Source organism: Solea solea, chromosome 10, assembly GCF_958295425.1.
Source record: "Solea solea chromosome 10, fSolSol10.1, whole genome shotgun sequence".
Classification (NCBI taxonomy): Eukaryota; Metazoa; Chordata; class Actinopteri; order Pleuronectiformes; family Soleidae; genus Solea; species Solea solea.
In genome coordinates, this window is record NC_081143.1 from 1681793 (window position 1) to 1701622 (window position 19830).

General features: G+C 42.0%; 1 long non-coding RNA gene across 1 annotated transcript; it reads left to right on the top strand.

The window, feature by feature from the left end:
• Positions 1-10418: 10418 nt before the first annotated feature.
• LOC131467227 (uncharacterized) lies at positions 10419-13039 on the top strand. The gene is made up of 4 exons (XR_009241481.1): positions 10419-10574; positions 11503-11600; positions 11690-11983; positions 12071-13039. It is a non-coding gene; the product is annotated as an uncharacterized LOC131467227 (long non-coding RNA).
• Positions 13040-19830: the final 6791 nt, after the last annotated feature.

Sequence of the window (19830 nt, forward strand, 5' to 3'; positions counted from 1 at the left end):
TAAATGAACCACGTCCCTCAGTTCGTCTGTCATCTCCAGCTAACATGATAAACATTCAGTTTTCAATTCACTGGTGTGGCAGCACCACACTGAGAAATGTGACAGTCTGACCGCTCGATGTCTGTATTTACACCGTCACTGTTGTAGCAACAATCCTTTCAGCGCTCACACCTGCTGAGGAGAAGATGTGGAGGACGTTGACTGATAAAGAAATGAAATGAATTCTTCTGAAGAGGTGAGCACTGTACAGAAAGACTTGGAAAGAAAATGATGCATATGGATGATGTTGTTTCCTCAGTGGCAACAGAGGGCGCTAAATCACAGCCTTATGTCTGAACGGCCATATAACTATCCTTAACCAATATTTAAACAAGTTAACAGCCAACTGTCAGTTAATCATGAGTCATAATAAGCAATAGGAACTCATGCCTTTTTCATTTTAAAGGGGACATATTATGCAAAATCAACTTTTTAACCATTTCAATACTTATATTTGGGACTCTGGAGGCCCTACCAGTCGCCAAAGTGTGGAAAAAGAATACTCAGTCATGTTTTCATGGTCCCCCTTAGTGTAAGTATAGGCGATAAAACACGCGATGTTGAATTTCCTGCGCATTATGACGGCAGCATGCGCATTTCACCGTGAATGTTACCACCCACCAGTAAGTTTACTTGGAGAGCTCCACCTTAGCTCCACCTTAGCTCCACCTTAGCTCCACCTTGTCCCTATAAAATGCGAGAGTGCCGGCGAGGGAGGAAGAGCGGTATTATGTCAACGCGGAGGGACAAGTGTGCTGTTGGTGGCTGCACAGTGGAGCACAGTGTTTTACACAAACTTCCAGCCTCAGAGGATTTTATATATGAAGCTAATGTGCCGGATAAAGTCAGCAAACGTGTGTTCGTGTGTTCGTACCACCTCACATCAGACTGCGGCCAGCGGTCGCCATATTTAGTCAGCGACCGTATTTCACCGACGTACAAACACACATTTTTAGGAAAAGGTCAAATAGAGCTCATAACTGACCATTCTGACACGTCCTGTTGCAGTCTACATACTACAACTTCTTCCGTAGTTTCCTCTTGTTCAGGGTCGGACTCTGGTTCAAACATATATGGTTGAACCGCAAAGTTTCCTCCACCAGCCATGTTCCTCCCACGGTTCACGTTCAACTGTTGTCATGGTAGCGTGAGCGTGCTGGCGTCGACACACCCCCTGGAAGAAGTGGGTGTATGTTTACCTGTGTCTCACTTGCATATAAAGGGACCAGGCACAGGGTTTAGCAGGGTTATTGAACTGCTATGGTGCTTCATCCTTATGGTATTTTGACCAAAGCATGTCACAGACATGTTCATTAGGACACCAGGGAACTATTTTAACTTAGAGAAATAGGGTATAATATGGGACCTTTAAATTTTGTACATTAGTGGCACATTAGTCATTGACTACCAACAGAGACACAAAGGAAAATTGGACACCAAATAAAATCTACACCTTCTTAAGTCTTTAATATCTTTAGAATATGTTGACTGCCACTCTGACTCCACTTGCCTTGGAGTTCTCCTCAGTTGAAACAGGAGGACAAAGAAGAAAGCAGACCCCATTGTGTTGTTTAATGAATTGAATCATAAACGTTGTAGAATCCACAATGAGCTTGTGCTCAACTTTATTGAACGAGCATAATGATAACCGTGTGTTATATGTTCAGTGTCCCTGGTTCTACTAGCTTACTCATGCAGTTGACATTGTATTTACTTACATCGGTAGGTCCACCTTGTGGCCATGTCCGGAACTACAATTATATGCACTCTGCATATCATATCAGAACATCCCCCCTTCTCAGGATCTAATAACATTGATACTTACTTCAAACCTTAATCAACATACTGATACTTACTTTAAACATTGCTCAATACACAAATACTTACTTCCAACATTGAGCAATACATTAACAGTTTTAAACAACCTTTTTTTTTTTTTTTTTTTCTTTTAAAACAAGAAACACAAACTTTTTTTTTTTATGTGTACTCTTTTCTTACTTTCTTTTTTTTTTTGTACACCTTCTTTTCTTTTTCTTTTGTTTGTTTGTTTGTGTTTTTATTCTTTAACAGTGAACCAATATTCAGTCCATACACTTACAAATCCAGTCTATCAGGTCTTTTTGTCTGGCGCCCAGATCTTCTCAGGACAGGTAATTCCGACTGAACATTGCTTGTGTCCTCCTGTGAATGTCCATCAGTGTCATCATTTGATGCTGCGCTTGCACTGACTGCATCAGCATCAATTTCAGTCTCTGTAAAAGTCTCTTTTGTTTTTAGAAGGCTGCGGCGGTTCCTTCTGAGCACGTGTCCTTCCTCAGTCTTCACTTCGTAGGATCTAGGTCCGACCTCCTGGAGTACAGTTGCTTTCCTGTTCCATGCATCTTGATCCTGGATTCGTACCATGTCATCCTTGGCGAGTGGACTGAGGGGTTTCGTCGATTTGTCGAAGCGTTGTTTTTGTTTCCATTTCATGTTCTCCAACTTTTTCTGTATCCCTGTGTTGGGCTTGATGTCTGTGTAACAGGGAAGGGTTGTGCGTAATCTGCGATTCATTAACAGTTCTGCTGGGGATAAACCACATTCAAGCGGTGCAGCTCTGTAGCTTAGAAGAGCTAGGTAAGGATCTGACTTGCTGTCTGTGGCCTTTTTCAGAATCTGTTTGATGATGTGCACTCCCTTTTCGGCTTTGCCATTTGCCTGTGCATGCTGAGGACTGGAGGTGACGTGATTGAAGCCATAGTGGCTCGCAAACTGCTGCCACTCTTTGCAGTTGTAACATGGACCATTGTCACTCACTACAGTCTTTGCTATTCCATGCCGGGCAAATATGGATTTTACATGCATAATGACAGTACTGGCATTTGTGCTGGACAGCAGGGCAATTTCAGGGAAATTTGAGTAGTAATCAATCACTAACAAATAGTCCTTTCCATTGAAATGAAACAGGTCAGTTCCAACTTTCTCCCAAGGTGCAGTGGGAAGATCTGGAATCATCATGGGTTCCCTTGCCTGTTTGCTCTGGTACTTTTTGCATGTTTCACACTTTCCTGCCATGTTTTCAATGTCCTGATTAATGCCAGGCCAATACACTGAGCATCTGGCTCTCCTTTTGCATTTTTCAATTCCGAGGTGTCCCTCGTGTATCTGTCTAAGTATCTCTGGCCTAAGACTCTGTGGGATGACAAGTCTATTGTCTCTCAGTAATAGTCCGTTTGCCACACTTAGTTCTGCTCTGATGTTGAAGTATTTTGGACAGGAGCCCCTGGGCCATCCGGTAAGTATGTTTTTCATTACTGTTTGTAATTCTGTGTCTTTGTCCAATTCATCACGTACTTGTTTTGTTTTGACATCAGATACTGGCAGTGACTGAACAATCATGTTGACGTGATTTTCAATGTCTTTCTCAGTGGAGCTCGCCTCGCTCATCACTGGCGCTCGTGACAGCGTATCTGCTATCACCAAGTGTTTGCCTGGAGTGTATATTAACTCAAAATCATACCTCTGCAGCTTCATGATGAGTCGCTGGATCCTTGGTGACATCTCGTTGAGATTCTTTTTGATGATCGACACCAGAGGGCGATGATCTGTTTCGACAGTGAAAGAGGGAAGCCCATAGACATAGCAGTGAAACTTTTCTAGCCCATAGGCCAATCCCAAACATTCTTTCTCTATTTGAGCATATTTAGTTTCAGTTTTGGTCATTGACCGCGAAGCGTAGGCAACTGGCTGCCAGCTATCTCCTTCTGCCTGCAGGAGGACAGCTCCCAGGCCATCTTTCGACGCATCTGTTGAAATCTTCTGTCTCTTTTCTGGATCATAATACGCTAGCACAGGGGACTTTGTCAGAGTAGCCTTGAGAGCATTCCACTCTCGCTCATTTCTTGTTGTCCACTTGAACTCTGTGGAGTCATGGAGTAGTTCCCTCAGTGCTGAAGTTTTCACAGATAGGTTTGGTATAAACTTGCCGATAAAGTTGATCATCCCCATTATTCGGAGTACCCCTTTTTTGTCTGTGGGGCGTGGCATGCTAAGGATCGCTTGTATTTTTCTCTCATCAGGCTCAATTCCTTCAGAGGACAGCTTGTCTCCGAGGAATGTCACTTCTTGCACGCCAAACTGACATTTTGCACGATTCAATTTCAGTCCATTATCAGATATCCTGTGGAGGACTTTCGCCAGTCTCTCGTTGTGCTCTTGTAGGGTGGACCCCCATATCACCACATCGTCTATGTAGCAACGTACCCCTTCTAGGCCCTCAAGCATGTTGTCCATCGCACGATGATAGATCTCTGATGCTGAGATTATGCCAAAAGGCATGCGTAGGAATCTGTATCGACCGTAAGGCGTATTGAATGTGCAGTATCGTGAGCTTTTGTCATCTAGCTTGATTTGCCAGAATCCTTGTGCTGCATCTAACTTGGAAAAATACTTAGCACCTGCCATTTCACTTGCAATTTCCTCACGTTTCGGTATCTGGTAGTGCTCACGTTTTATGTTCCTGTTTAAATCTCCTGGGTCCATGCAAATTCTCAGTTCTTTGTTTTTGTTCTTTTTGTCTACACACACCATAGAGTTAACCCACTCCGTAGGCTCCTCAACCTTTGTGATCACATTCATCTCACACATTCTGTCCAATTCTTTCTTGAGGCGCTCCCTAAGTGGAGCTGGGATTCTCCTTGGAGCATGGATCACTGGTTCTGCATCCTCTTTCAATTGAATTGTGTATGTGTAGGGAAGGCAACCCAGTCCTTTAAATACATCAGGAAAACGTTGCACTATGGAGTCAACTGTGCTGTTGTGTGCCCTCACAGCGTCTGAACAGCTGATTTGGTAGACTCTTCTCACCAGATTCAGATTCTTTGAGGTGAGTCCTCCTAACAGTGACTCACGACCCTCAGGTACTATCGAGAACAGCACACTGTATTGTTTGTTTTTCACAGTCACTCTCAGTCTGCACTGACCTTTGCTTTCTATTTCTTTTCCGTTGTAATCTTTCAGCTGCACTGATTTCTTGAATATTTTCGGCTTTTCTTTCATAGCCCTGATTTCTGTCATACTGATCAGATTGGCTTGTGCGCCCGTGTCAATTCTCAGTGCTACCAAAGCTCCATTTATTGGCAGTGAAACAATCCAGTTTTCATCCTGTTCGTGACGCCACTCTGTGTGCCTTTTATGTGCCTCTGTGGCTTGCACTTTCTTTACATTTTCACATGACACCATGTCTATGAAGAACGTCTCACCCAGGTCTGTTTCCTCAACTACCCTCACTGGCTTTGATCTGTCTTTAGTCAGGCACTGTTTGGCGAAATGATTTTTTCCATTGCATTTTGCACATCTTTTGCCATACGCAGGGCATTGCATTGGTTCATGTTTCCCACCACATCGCTTGCAGTTTGCTGCGTTTGCGTTTTTGTTAGTTTTCTGTTGATCATTTCTTTTCATCTTATTTCTGACGACTGCAACTTTAGCGCTCTCGTGCACGACTGATGCACTCGGGTCTGCAAACGTCTTTGCATGCTGTTGTGCTAGTTCACTAGCATGGCATATCTTCTCAGCCTCAGCCAAAGTTAGCTTATCGTCTCTTAGCATCCTTTCCCTCGTCTTTTTGTCAAGTATTCCGTAAACTATCTGATCGCGGACCATGGAATCTTTAAGATCTCCAAAACCACAAGACTGTGCCTTCAGTTTTAAATCAGTCATAAAGCAATCAAATGTCTCTCCTGCCTGTTGCATTCGTGATCGGAACACGTACCTCTCGTATACAATGTTCTTTTTCGGGGAACAGTATGCTTCAAATTTCTCAATCACTTTACCGTAGTCTTCTTTGTCATCAGCCCTCTCAAACTCGAACGTATTGAACACTTCCATGGCTTGGGGACCCGCGACCGTGAGCAGAATTGCAATCTTTCTTGGCCCTGGCTTGTTGTCCATGCCCGTGGCAGACAAGTACAGCTCGAATTGTTGCTTGAAAGACCGCCAATTGCTGTCCACATTTCCGACGAGTTTCAGTCCCTCCGGTGGCCTTAACGTCTCCATCCTCGGTTATTTCGGTGGCTTGACACGAAGTTTTACTCCTGGTACCATGTGTTGTTTAATGAATTGAATCATAAACGTTGTAGAATCCACAATGAGCTTGTGCTCAACTTTATTGAACGAGCATAATGATAACCGTGTGTTATATGTTCAGTGTCCCTGGTTCTACTAGCTTACTCATGCAGTTGACATTGTATTTACTTACATCGGTAGGTCCACCTTGTGGCCATGTCCGGAACTACAATTATATGCACTCTGCATATCATATCAGAACACCCATCAGTGTCAGAGCTGTGGGAAATGTTTCCGTTGGATTTGTAGTCTGAGAAGACACGAAGTCACCCACGACGCAGAGAAACTCCATCAGCCAACTGTACAATCTTCACCTGTATACTCACCCGGAAGAGACGGCGTACCGCTGTGACCAGTGCGGGGAGGATTTCAGCGAGCAGAGCTCCTACAGAAAACACCTGTGTGACCACAATGGACCGTACCAGTGTGTCCAGTGTGAAAAGACTTTCACGTATTTCAGTATATACAAGATACACATACAGGTCCACACCAAAGAGAAGCCATACTGCTGTGACCAGTGTGGGAGGAGCTTCTCCCAGCTCGGGAACTACAAGTCACATCTAGTAGGCTTGACTCCAAGTTGAGTGTTTACTTTACTGAAATCCTGGTTGTTTTCTTTTTTCTTTTTTTTGTAAAACTGCAATACAGTATAAAATAAACAATATGTTACAATCAAATATGTGCAACATCAACATAAGCACAATGAACACAGCATATTCACAATATTCTTCACTTAAAGAACATGAGCTAAATAAAACAGGCTGTAAATCATAAATAAGGCTTAACAGTCTGTGCTAACTAACATATAATTAGCCCAGCTAAACCCCTGCTAGCGGTTAGCATCGCGATTAGCGTTAGCGATTAGCATTAGCCCGACCCTAACAGAAAACAAAGCTCCTAGCAACAGTAGTAGAACCTCTACACATTTTTTTTACAACATAAACAACTATGAGTGACCATACTCACTGATGGATCTACTCCAAGGATAGACAGATAACTCTGGTGGTGGAGCACTCAGTCTGCATGTGCATGTACTGCTGTTAAAACGCAATGATTTAAATCACCACTAGGTGTCACTGCATGACATTAACAACTGACACTGATAGGAGTCAGAACAATGTTAGTTAGATAAAGGGTACTGCAGACACTTTGATGTCATTGATAGAGGGATTGGGAGACATGTACTGGAGAAAAAAGTGTTAAACAGTTACATATTTCTAGTGACAGTGGGAGTGAAAGACAGTTATGGGCAACTCGTACGGTTTTGGTCGCATTGTTGAGACCAGGACACAGAGTTGCAGTCTTTCATGCTTCTCTGTGCTTCTTTTCGAGCAGTCACCAATTAAAAACCCCATAGAGACTGTGTCTGTCCCTCGACCTACTAAAGTTAAAACTAAAGTAAATAAATCAATAATAAACAGAAGAGGAGTTAGACATTCTAACTTAATAAAGATTAATACCAACAATAAAATAGAGTCAAATAATACCACTTTTAAATGTGGACTATTAAATATTAGGTCTCTCTCCTCAAAATCTGTTTTAATAAATGATCTAATTTCTGACAATTGTATTGATTTATTCTGTGTAACTGAAACTTGGTTACATGAAGAAGATTACGTTAGTCTAAATGAGTCAACTCCACCCACTCATGCTAATACCCATATTCTTAGAAGCTCAGGCCGATGAGGTGTAGCAGCCATTTTTAATACTAGATTATTAATCAATCCCAAACCCAAACCAGGATATTCATCGTTTGAAAGCCTTATTCTTAATCTAGCTCATCCTAGTTGGAAATCACAAAAACCAGTTATGATAGTCACAGTTTATCGTCCACCTGCACCTTATTCAGAGTTCCTATCAGAGTTCTCTGAGTTCTTATCTGAGTTAGTGCTTAAGACAGATAAAATCATAATTGTAGGGGATTTCAACATCCATGTAGATGTTGACCGTGATAGTCTTAGCTGCGCATTTAACTCGCTGTTGGAATCAATAGGTTTTATTCAACACGTTAATAAACCAACTCATTGCCTTAATCACACCCTCCATCTTGTTTTAACTTATGGTATTGATATTGATAACTTAATCATAGTTCCTCAAAACCCTCTCCTTACTGATCATTATTTACTCACATTTAATTGTACAATAATGAACTACTAATAACATAAATAAGAAATACTGTCTGATAATAATATGAATACATTCAAAGAGACAGTGCAACCTTTATTTAACTCGGTGCCATATGTCAGTACATCTGAAGGTACCTTTTGTGATTTTACTCCCGCCCTCATAGATAACCTTGTTGATAGTACAGCAGCCTCACTGCGTACTACATTAGATTGTGTTGCCCCTCTGAAAAAGAAGGTGGTGAATCAGATGAGACGAGCACCATGGTTTAACTCCAATACTCGTGCTCTTAAACAGACGTTACGTAGATTAGAAAGAAAATGGCGTTCCAATAACCTAGAGGAATTTTATATAGCCTGGAAAGATGGTTTTGTAGCTTACAAAAAAGCCCTACACAAAGCTAGAGCTGCCTATTATTCTTCTCTAATTGAAGAAAATAAGAACAATCATAGGTTTGTTTTCAGCACTGTAGCCAGGCTGACACAGAGCCTCAGCTCCACTGAACCATCTATTCCTTTAACACTGAGCAGTGATGACTTTATCAACTTTTTTGTGAATAAAATAACATCAATTAGAGAGAAAATGGATCATCTCCTCCCTCATATTGGGACTGACTCATCTTTTAGCACAAGAGCTTTAGAAGCACCAGGTGCACAGTTAGACAGTTTCTCCCCTATAGATCTCCCTGAGTTAACATCATTAGTTTCATCATCTAAGCCATCAACCTGTCAGTTAGATCCTATCCCCACCAAACTGTTTAAAGATGTGTTTCCTTTAATTAACAGCTCTATATTAACTCAAATTAATCTATCCTTATTAACTGGATATGTGCCCCAAACATTTAAAATAGCAGTTATTAAACCCCTTTTTATATTTTAGCTAACTACCGACCTATATCTAATCTTCCCTTTGTTTCTAAAATCTTAGAAAAGGCAGTTGCTAATCAATGATGTGAATATTTGCGCATTAATGGCCTGTTTAAAGATTTTCAGTCAGGTTTTAATTAAACCATAGCACAGAAACAGCACTAGTTAAAGTTAGTAACGATCTTCTCTTGGCCTCAGATAATGGTCTAGTCTCTTTACTTGTCCTGTTAGATCTTAGTGCTGCATTTGACACCATTGATCATAATATTCTACTGCAGAGATTGGAGCAGACTCTTGGTATCACAGGTGCTGCCCTCTGCTGGTTTAAATCATACTTATCTGATAGATTCCAGTTTGTTCATGTTAATGATAAAGCCTCACTACAAACAAAAGTTAATTGTGGAGTTCCACAAGGCTCAGTGCTTGGGCCTATACTTTTTACCTTATATATGCTTCCTCTAGGGAACATTATTAGAAAGCACAACATACACTTTCATTGTTATGTAGATGACACACAGCTATATTTATCAATGAGGCCAGATTAAATAAATCAGGTTGTTCAACTCCAGGAATGTCTCAGAGACATTAAGTCCTGGATGACCTGTAACTTTCTACTTTTAAACTTTTATACTCGGCCCTAAACACCTCAGAGAAAAACTTTCTGAGCACATTGTCACTTTAGATGACATCACCATGGCTTCCAGTTCCACTGTGAGGAACCTTGGAGTTACTTTTGACCAGGAAATGTCATTTGATTCACACATAAAACTCATTTCCAGAACAGCCTTCTTCCACCTGCGGAACATTATGAAAATTAGAAACATTCTGTCTTTACAGGATGCTGAAAAACTAGTTCATGCTTTTGTTACATCTAGATTAGATTACTGTAACTCCTTATTATCAGGATGTTCCAACAAGTCTGTTAGAACCCTTCAGTTCATTCAAAATGCTGCAGCACGAGTTCTGACAGGAACTAGAAAGAGGGACATATAACTCCAGTGTTAGCTTCTCTACACTGGCTCCCCGTACAGTTTAGAATTAAATTCTAAAATAAAGTCCTCCTCCTCACGTACAAAGCACTTAATGGTCAGGCCCCTTCATACCTGAAAGACCTAGTCTTACCTTATTGCCCTAATAGACCACTTAGGTCACAAAATACAGGTTTACTTGTGGTTCCCAGAGTCTGTAAGAGCAGAATGGGAGGCAGAGCCTTTAGTTACCAGGCTCCTCCTCTCCTGTGGAACCAGCTCCCAATGATAGTTCGGGAGGCGGAGCCTCTCTCTGTATTTAAAGTTAGACTTAAAACTTTCCTTTTTGATAAAGCTTATAGTTAGAGCTGGTTCAGGGAAACCTGGACCATCTCTTAGTTCTGCTGCTATAGACCTAGACTGCTGGGGGATTTTCCTGTGGTGCACGCACATTCACTCTCTCACACTCAGGGTATGATTATGACTTTTTATATGTCATTAACCTTTTTCTCCCTAGTTTGTGTCCTGTGTCCTTCCAGTTTTCGAGGCTATCCATATCATACATATCATCACCATTATTATTGTGCTATAATTAAAAGTTGATATCATTAACTGTATAAACTTGTAACCTGATACAGTTGTTGTGTATCTGCTCCTGGTCTCTCTCTCTCTTCTGTCTCTATCTCATCTCCCTCTTGTCCTTTCTCTCCCCCCTTTCTGTCCCCCACCTCTCCTCTGTCTGTCCCTTTCACCCCAACCAGTCGAGGCAGATGCTGCACATCTCTGAGTCTGGTTCTGTCAGAGATTTCTTCTTCTGTTAAGAGGGAGTTTTTTCTCTCCACTGATGCCTAGTGTTTGCTCATTGTGTGAACTGTTGTGTTTCTCTGCTCTCCTTGATGTTGTCTATGTACAGTGCCTTGAGATAATGTATGTTGTGATTTGGCGCTATACAAATAAAATTGAATTGAATTGAATTGAATCTAGGTGAGCTGTGAGGGCTATAACCACCCCAATGCATCCTGAAGGGCTCCTGTGGACTGGAGTACTCCCTGGAACTGACTGAAGACGTATTAGATATAGCCTCATCTGTACCTTTCCTGATGAACTCACATGATGATTGTTGTTTTTATCTAAATTAACTTGTTTAGTTGCATACTTCTAGTCTAATTTTGATTAATATTGATTACAACTGTTAGAATGACAATAGGAGGAGGTCATGCACATATAGATTTCTGTGTAAATCTCACTTTGTTGTTGTTCTGACTGAGCTCTTGCAGAAGCTATGTCTGAGCAGACCAGTGCTGAATACCATTACGTGTGACAGATAGAATAAAGCTTTTTGTTCAACTGTTCTTTATGTTTAAGTTTCATCACTCTAACCATTGTGAATTGATCCAAAGAATTGGGGTGAGGTAGCGAAGGCTGACCTTAACAGATGGACGGAGGAGGACCCAGGGAAACGGATGGGGCTCCCAAGGAGGATTCAAGGGATTTGGAGGTGGGATGTCAGATTAATGAGGCTTCATCTTTTTCATCAAACATCGGTGACATATTTAGAAAGTATCTCTCTCTGTCTGCCTGTCTCAGATCTTGGAGGCTTTGCCTCCAGCTTCTTCAGCGGTTTCTCAGGAAACAATCAGCAGCAGCAGCAGCAGCAGCAGCACAGTCATCACAGCTCGCACCCGTCTCACAGTGGGGATTTAGGAGGCCTGCTGGTGGTCGGCGTGCTTCTGCTCGTAGCCTATTGCGTCTATAAGCTGTTCCTCAATGGAAACATGGCCCAGTGGGGGCAGGACGGAGGACAGACTGGTTACCCCGGAGGCAATCACCATGGCTCCACCGCAGGACCTCCACCCCCAGGATTCAAGCCCGACTTCACAGGTACTGTTGTTACTGGAAAAGGATTTAGTCGGCAACAGTTAGTCCTAGACCTTCTCCACTTGACAATCTTTTCCTCTTTCTGTTCAGGACATGCTGGGGCAAACCAAGGCTACGGTTTCCATAGTGACTACACTCATGGCCAACAGTTCCCAGGCTCCTCCAACTGTCCAAAATCCTGCAGACAGTGATTGGTCCATAAGAAAGTGTTGTTTGGAGATTTTCCACCCTGAGGCCACACGTCCTGATCTCCACGAACACAAAGTAGATCAGACTCATACAGAGAACACATGGAAACATTGTGTTGGTGCTAAGGCCTGTTTTATTATTTGTTGCAAGCTATAGGGACCTGTGCTGTCCCCCTTCCTGTTCACCATATACACCTCGGCCACCTGCAAGTTCTCCACTGACTTTGTGAAGTGGGCCAGGGACCATTTCCCAAGACCAAGGAAATGGTGGTGGACTTCAGGAGGAACAGGACAGCTCCACAACTGCCGAGGGTGCTGGGGGAGGATGGTGTGACGCTGAACAACACACTGGACTGGAAGGCTAACGCCAGCGCTGCGTACAGGGAGCAGGCTGCGATCCTTTGTGATGCGATCCGTTGATGTATGCAGCGACATGTTGGAGTTCTTTTACTGTCTGTTGTGGCCAGTGCTCTGTTCTTTGCTGTGGTGTGCTGGGGGAGCAGCATTGGAGCCGGTGAAACAAACAAACTCAACAAACTGATCCGTCATTGGCTGCAAACAGGTCACCGTGGATACTGAACAAAGTGGATAACCCTGAACATCCTCCAGGCTCAGGAGAGCACATTCTCCAAGAGATTCAGACAGCTCCGCTGTCACAGGATAGATTTAGGACGTCATTCCTGCCATCAGCCGTCAGGACTTACAACAACTCTCTGTAATAACTGCACAATGTCTCTTCATGAGATCAATATTAATCAGACTACATTAGTCTCTCCTTTATGCCATTCTTTTATTATTGCACTATTTCCTTGTACATCTGTACATTTTATGATGAATTTTTTTTTGCATTGTATTTTGTGGCTGTGTTAAAACAATTTCCCCTTGGGGATGAATAAAGTATTTCTATTCTATTGTATTCTAGATGTCTGGTTTGGAATGTAAGAGGGTAAATAATTGTGTGAAAAGGAAACGTATATTAAGTAGGGGTGTCAAATTATCGCATTAATTGCAATTAATTAATTAATTAAAGTCATATTTAGGGCACTATGGTTTTTAATCGTGTTAATCTCATTTTTAATCTGTAACTTTACGCCTGCGAGGCCAGACTAAAACACCCCGATGGCACCATTAATAGGTAAAGTGATAGAAGGAGTTAGCTTACCACCGAAGCAGCTCAAGTTTAGCCTACCACATCAATGCAAAGCACCCAGTCACGAGTGCAACCACAGCTAACGTTAGCAGCGAAGACGTTAGCAATTTAGCGAGCCATAGCAAAGCTCTTCGCCAAACTAAACTGGAGGAGAGTCTGTTACCGACAGGCTACTTTCTAGATCCTTTGGAGAGCTACGTCACAGAAATGTGCGCGCGTAGCTTGGGGTCAGAAAACACACTCGGCCTGAAACTAGTAGAAGTAGTAGTACTACTAGAAGTAAATCAAAGGCATTAACTACTTTAACTGTTCACAAATTGCGCTGTAACAAGTAATCCTGCATTAATCATTTTCAGAAAAACATTGAACAACCTGCCATATTATGATATTACCATTTTGGGAAGATTTACACACACAGAATACATTCAAAAAATGTATTAAACACATATGTACAGAAATTATTTGGTCATGCATTTTTTGTAATTCATAGTCATTTCTAACAGACATAACAGACACAAAAATTCAATGCATCACACATTATGTGGTTCAGATACAGCTGCCTGTGATTATACACTTGGCCAGTAGGTGGTTTCGTGTGCACACGAAGCTTCGAGAATTGGCTCAAGTGGTTCAATGCTGGCTTTGTGAATCTGGGATGTCCTTTGGGCAGACGCTCACGCTCCCCTCTTTTTGTCACAGTATGCCTTTATCCGAGTCTGTCGGTTTGAGACCCGCTGGCGTACCTCAGCATCACTGTGTTCGCACATTGGCAATGCCATAACAGCAAGTTTAGTTCTCATCTTGCGACCAAACATCAGTTCAAAAGGTGAAACATTTGTCATTGCATGTGGGGTTGCACGGTAAGTCTGTAGGAAAGCGGTCATTGTTTCTTTCCATGGTGCAGCTTGGACGATGGCAGCTTGCATACAGCTCTTCAAGACTCGATTAAATCTTTCCACAGCTCCATTAGACGCGGGGTGATACACAGACACCTTGATCTGTCTTATATTACGATCTTCAAAGAATGTGGAAAGAGCAGTGGAAATCAGTTGAGGCCCATTGTCTGTCACTACACATTCAGGGTTGCCATAACGACTGAAGATATTAGTGAGGAATCCAATCAAAACCTCGCTGGTAATTGATGCTGTAAAGGCACTTTAGGCCATTTGGAATAGTAGTCAGTAAGAGCAATGGCATACCTACAGTTCCATGGAGCTGTCTCGAACGGTCCTACTATGTCTAGACCTATCCTGGTCCATGGTGCTGCAGGCAAGGGAACTGGCTGTAGTGGTGCGGCGAAAGTCTTTGCAGGCTTTGGCATAATGTGCAGGCTGAGATGTAAGACTGGGCAAGGGCATCCATTCCTGGGAACCAATACAACTCAAGCAGACGTTGTTTAGTTCGTACTATGCCCTGGTGGTTCTCATGCACCAGCACAACTAGTGTTTTCCTTAAAGTCATAGGCACCACTAAGCGAGACCCACGGAACACTAAGTCTCCATGTACACTCAGTTCATTGCGCATTTTGAAATAAGCAGTTCATCATCATCATCATCATCTACCGCTTTCTCCTCCACCAGAGGGTCGCAGGGGGTGCTGTGCCAATCTCAGCTACATCGGGCGATAGGCGGGGTACACCCTGGACAGTTCGCCAGTCCATCGCAGGGCCACACACAGATAGAGACAAACAACCATTCACTCTCACACTCACTCCTATGGTCAATTTAGAGCAGGGGTGGGCAATTATTTTCCACAAGGGGCCACATGAGAAACAAAAAATATCGTTGAGGGCCGAGCCAAATTTGAATTCATTTTAATTTAATTGTATCACTTTCATCTAAAAAAAAAGCAGTAAATTGTATTGTTTTGGTGTAAATTGGGCAGCATACAAACACACAATAAACACAATTACTAACCAACTCTATTTAAAATATCAAATGACTACACTATATAATGAATACTATGATACTATACTACTGTGGTGTGGTGTGGTGTAGTGCAGTATACACCCACACACACACACACAAACAATTTCTCTTCGTGTTTGGTCACGTAGTAGCGATTCAGATTGTAATCCTTAAACACAGCGACTTGTGTACCACAAACGACTTGTGTACACGGCGTTACCTTTGACGCCTGTAAAGAAATATTTAGCAGTCCATGTCTTGTTGAAAATGCACCATTCGGAATTAACTTTTCTTTTTTTAACGTGAGTCGACATTTTTAGGGGGCCAGGGGTAACTGGCTAGCGTCACCTGTCGCTGTGCAGACAGACGCAGATACGTGCGTCCATACGTCAGGCTTTTCAAAATAAAAGCAACACAGTTGTAGTGCATGCTCAGCATAAATACTCCATCTGTGTTTATGACTGACATACCACGGGCCGGACGGGGACGCTTAAAGGGCCGTATGTGGCCCGCGGGCCGTAAAATGCCCAGGTCTGATTTAGAGTGTCCAATTTACCTAATCCGCACAGAAAGGCCCTTGTTCCAACCTGGGCTCGAACCCGGGTCTTCTCGCTGCAAGGCGAGAGTGCTAACCACTACACCACCATGTGGCCATAAGCAGTTCAGTACTCACTGATTTTTGAGAAGCAGGCCATCTGTGCGTGCAGAGCAGAGAGTGTAATGGCAGCTTGTGCTGTGGAGAGCAATGCAACCAACTCGGGCTCAGTCTCTGGTTCGTACGCAGGATCAGTAGGCAATGGCAATCGAGACAAGCAGTCCGCAGTTTGGTTCTGTGTGCTAGCACAGTACACTACGTCATAGTTGAAGCACAGCAGTCAGGCTGACCATCTTGCAATGCGCATTCCAGCTCTGTCAGCACCTTTAGTAGATAGAAGAGTGGTGAGGGCCTGATGATCAGTGCGCAGAGTGAATCTGTGCCCCCACAGATATGTCCTCCACTTCTCAACTGCCCAAACACAGCCCAAGGCCTCTTTTTCAACTGTTGCATATTTCCTTTCAGCCTGTGTCAATGTTCTTGAAGCAAATGCGACTGTGCGCTCAATGTTGTTAGGGTGAATCTGTGTGAAGACGGCGTCTACGCCATAGTCAGAGGCGTCTGTGGAAACGATGCTTGGCAGAGTAGGGTCATACAAGGCTAACGCTGGGCTGTCCACCAACAGCTGTTTCAACTCCCTGAAACACTTGTCAACCGCATCGGTCCAGTTGAACTCAGAGTCACTGCGAAGGAGGGCACGCAGTGGCTCAACCACCGTTGCATAATTGGGTATTGAATTGAATTGAACTTTATTCCTCCCCCAGGGGGGAAACACACATTCACAACAACTCAGTTAAGAAATGAGAATAGAATAAAATTAAAATTAAAATTAAAATTAAAATTAAAATTAAAATTAAAATTAAAATAGAAATAAAATACAATACAATACAATAGTAAGAAAATCACAAAAAATAAAAGTAAAAAAGATTACACTCTAATATAGAGTAAGTATCAGGGGTAAGTAGGAAGTGAGTGGACATTTACAACGAGGAGTTAAATAACCGAACAGCAGTGGGGATGAAGGACTTTCGGTAGCACTCCGTCCTACACTGAGGGTGCCGGAGCCTGCCGCTGAAGGAGCTGCCAAGCCCCTCCACAGTCAGGTGCAGTGGGTGGAGTGTGTTCTCCATGATGGAGGACAGTCTGGATAACGTCCTCCTCTGTCCCACCTCCTCCACCGATTCCAGCGAGCGGCCCAGGACAGAGCCGGCCCTCCTGGCCAGCCTGTTCAGTTTCTTTCTGTCCCGGTCCGTGCTGCCCGCTCCCCAGCAAACCACAGCATAGTGGATGGCAGAGGCCACCACAGAGTCATAAAAAGTCCGGAGTAGAGGTCTGCACACTCCGAAGGAACTCAGTCTCCTCGGGTATGACGGGTATGAATTTGTTGTACCATGACAGCATGCCCAGAAATGAACGCAAGGTGACTTCATCTTTTGGTTTAGGTGCTTGTGTAATCGCTTTAACATGTTCTGTATCCGGCTTGATTCCTTGTGCAGTCACCAAGTGACCCAGAAAGCGCAGACTGGACTGCCTGAACTGGCACTTTTTATTATTGAGACGCAGACCTGCATTGGTAAGCTGCTGTAACACTTCTTGAAGTGCAGTGTCGTGCAACGCATGGGTGCGCCCAAAGCAAATGATGTCATCGATGTAATTGTTGACGTTTGAAACACCTTGCAGGACCCACAGACATCATCTTCTGAAACACTGATGGTGCTGACGCTAACCCGTAAGGCACTCGGCAGAATCGGAAAAGGCCTTCATGGGTTATAAATGCAGTCAAATCCCTACTATCTGGATGAAGAGGAAGTTGATGATAGGCACTCTCACTTCCCCGGGCGCTACTCAGTGTGGCAGCCCACTGCTCCTAATTCTAGGATGGGTCAAATGCAGAGAAATCATTTCCCTAAGGGGATTAATAAAGTGTAAGATTTTAAGGTCAATAGAGGAAAACATGATTGAACCGGCAAGAGTAGATAGCAGTTTGTACATATGTGGTAGAGGATGACTGTCCACCACTGTGGCTTTATTTGGTTCCCTGAGGTCAACACACATTCTTATGCCACCTGTTTTCTTTTGTGTCACGAAAACAAGTTAATATATGTAAGTAGACCTCCATAACTAACATATACGTGACCATGAAAACAAGTTAATATATGTAAGTAGACCTCCATAACTCACATATACGTGACCATGAAAACAAGTTAATATATGTGAGTAGACCTCCATAACTAACATATATGTGACCATGAAAACAAGTTAATATATGTAAGTAGACCTCCATAACTAACATATATGTGACCGTGAAAACAAGTTAATATATGTAAGTAGACCTCCATAACTAACATATATGTGACCGTGAAAACAAGTTAATATATGTAAGTAGACCTCCATAACTAACATATACGTGACCATGAAAACAAGTTAATATATGTAAGTAGACCTCCATAACTCACATATACGTGACCATGAAAACAAGTTAATATATGTGAGTAGACCTCCATAACTAACATATATGTGACCATGAAAACAAGTTAATATATGTAAGTAGACCTCCATAACTAACATATACGTGACCATGAAAACAAGTTAATATATGTAAGTAGACCTCTATAACTAACATATATGTGACCATGAAAACAAGTTAATATATGTAAGTAGACCTCCATAACTAACATATATATGTGACCATGAAAACAAGTTAATATATGTGAGTAGACCTCCATAACTCACATATACGTGACCATGAAAACAAGTTAATATATGTAAGTAGACCTCCATAACTCACATATACGTGACCATGAAAACAAGTTAATATATGTAAGTAGACCTCCATAACTAACATATACGTGACCATGAAAACAAGTTAATATATGTAAGTAGACCTCCATAACTAACATATACGTGACCATGAAAACAAGTTAATATATGTAAGTAGACCTCCATAACTAACATATACGTGACCATGAAAACAAGTTAATATATATGTAAGTAGACCTCCATAACTAACATATATGTGACCATGAAAACAAGTTAATATATGTAAGTAGACCTCCATAACTAACATATACGTGGCCATGAAAACAAGTTAATATATGTAAGTAGACCTCCATAACTCACATATACGTGACCATGAAAACAAGTTAATATATGTAAGTAGACCTCCATAACTAACATATATGTGACCATGAAAACAAGTTAATATATGTGAGTAGACCTCCATAACTCACATATACGTGACCATGAAAACAAGTTAATATATGTAAGTAGACCTCCATAACTAACATATATGTGACCATGAAAACAAGTTAATATATGTGAGTAGACCTCCATAACTCACATATACGTGACCATGAAAACAAGTTAATATATGTAAGTAGACCTCCATAACTAACATATACGTGGCCAGAAAACAAGTTAATATATGTGAGTAGACCTCCATAACTCACATATACGTGACCATGAAAACAAGTTAATATATGTAAGTAGACCTCCATAACTAACATATATGTGACCATGAAAACAAGTTAATATATGTGAGTAGACCTCCATAACTCACATATACGTGACCATGAAAACAAGTTAATATATGTAAGTAGACCTCCATAACTAACATATATGTGACCATGAAAACAAGTTAATATATGTGAGTAGACCTCCATAACGCACATATACGTGACCATGAAAACAAGTTAATATATGTGAGTAGACCTCCATAACTAACATATACGTGACCATGAAAACAAGTTAATATATGTGAGTAGACCTCCATAACTAACATATACGTGACCATGAAAACAAGTTAATATATGTAAGTAGACCTCCATAACTAACATATACGCGACCATGAAAACAAGTTAATATATGTAAGTAGACCTCCATAACTAACATATACGTGACCATGAAAACAAGTTAATATATGTAAGTAGACCTCCATAACTAACATATACGTGACCATGAAAACAAGTTAATATATGTAAGTAGACCTCCATAACTAACATATACGTGAC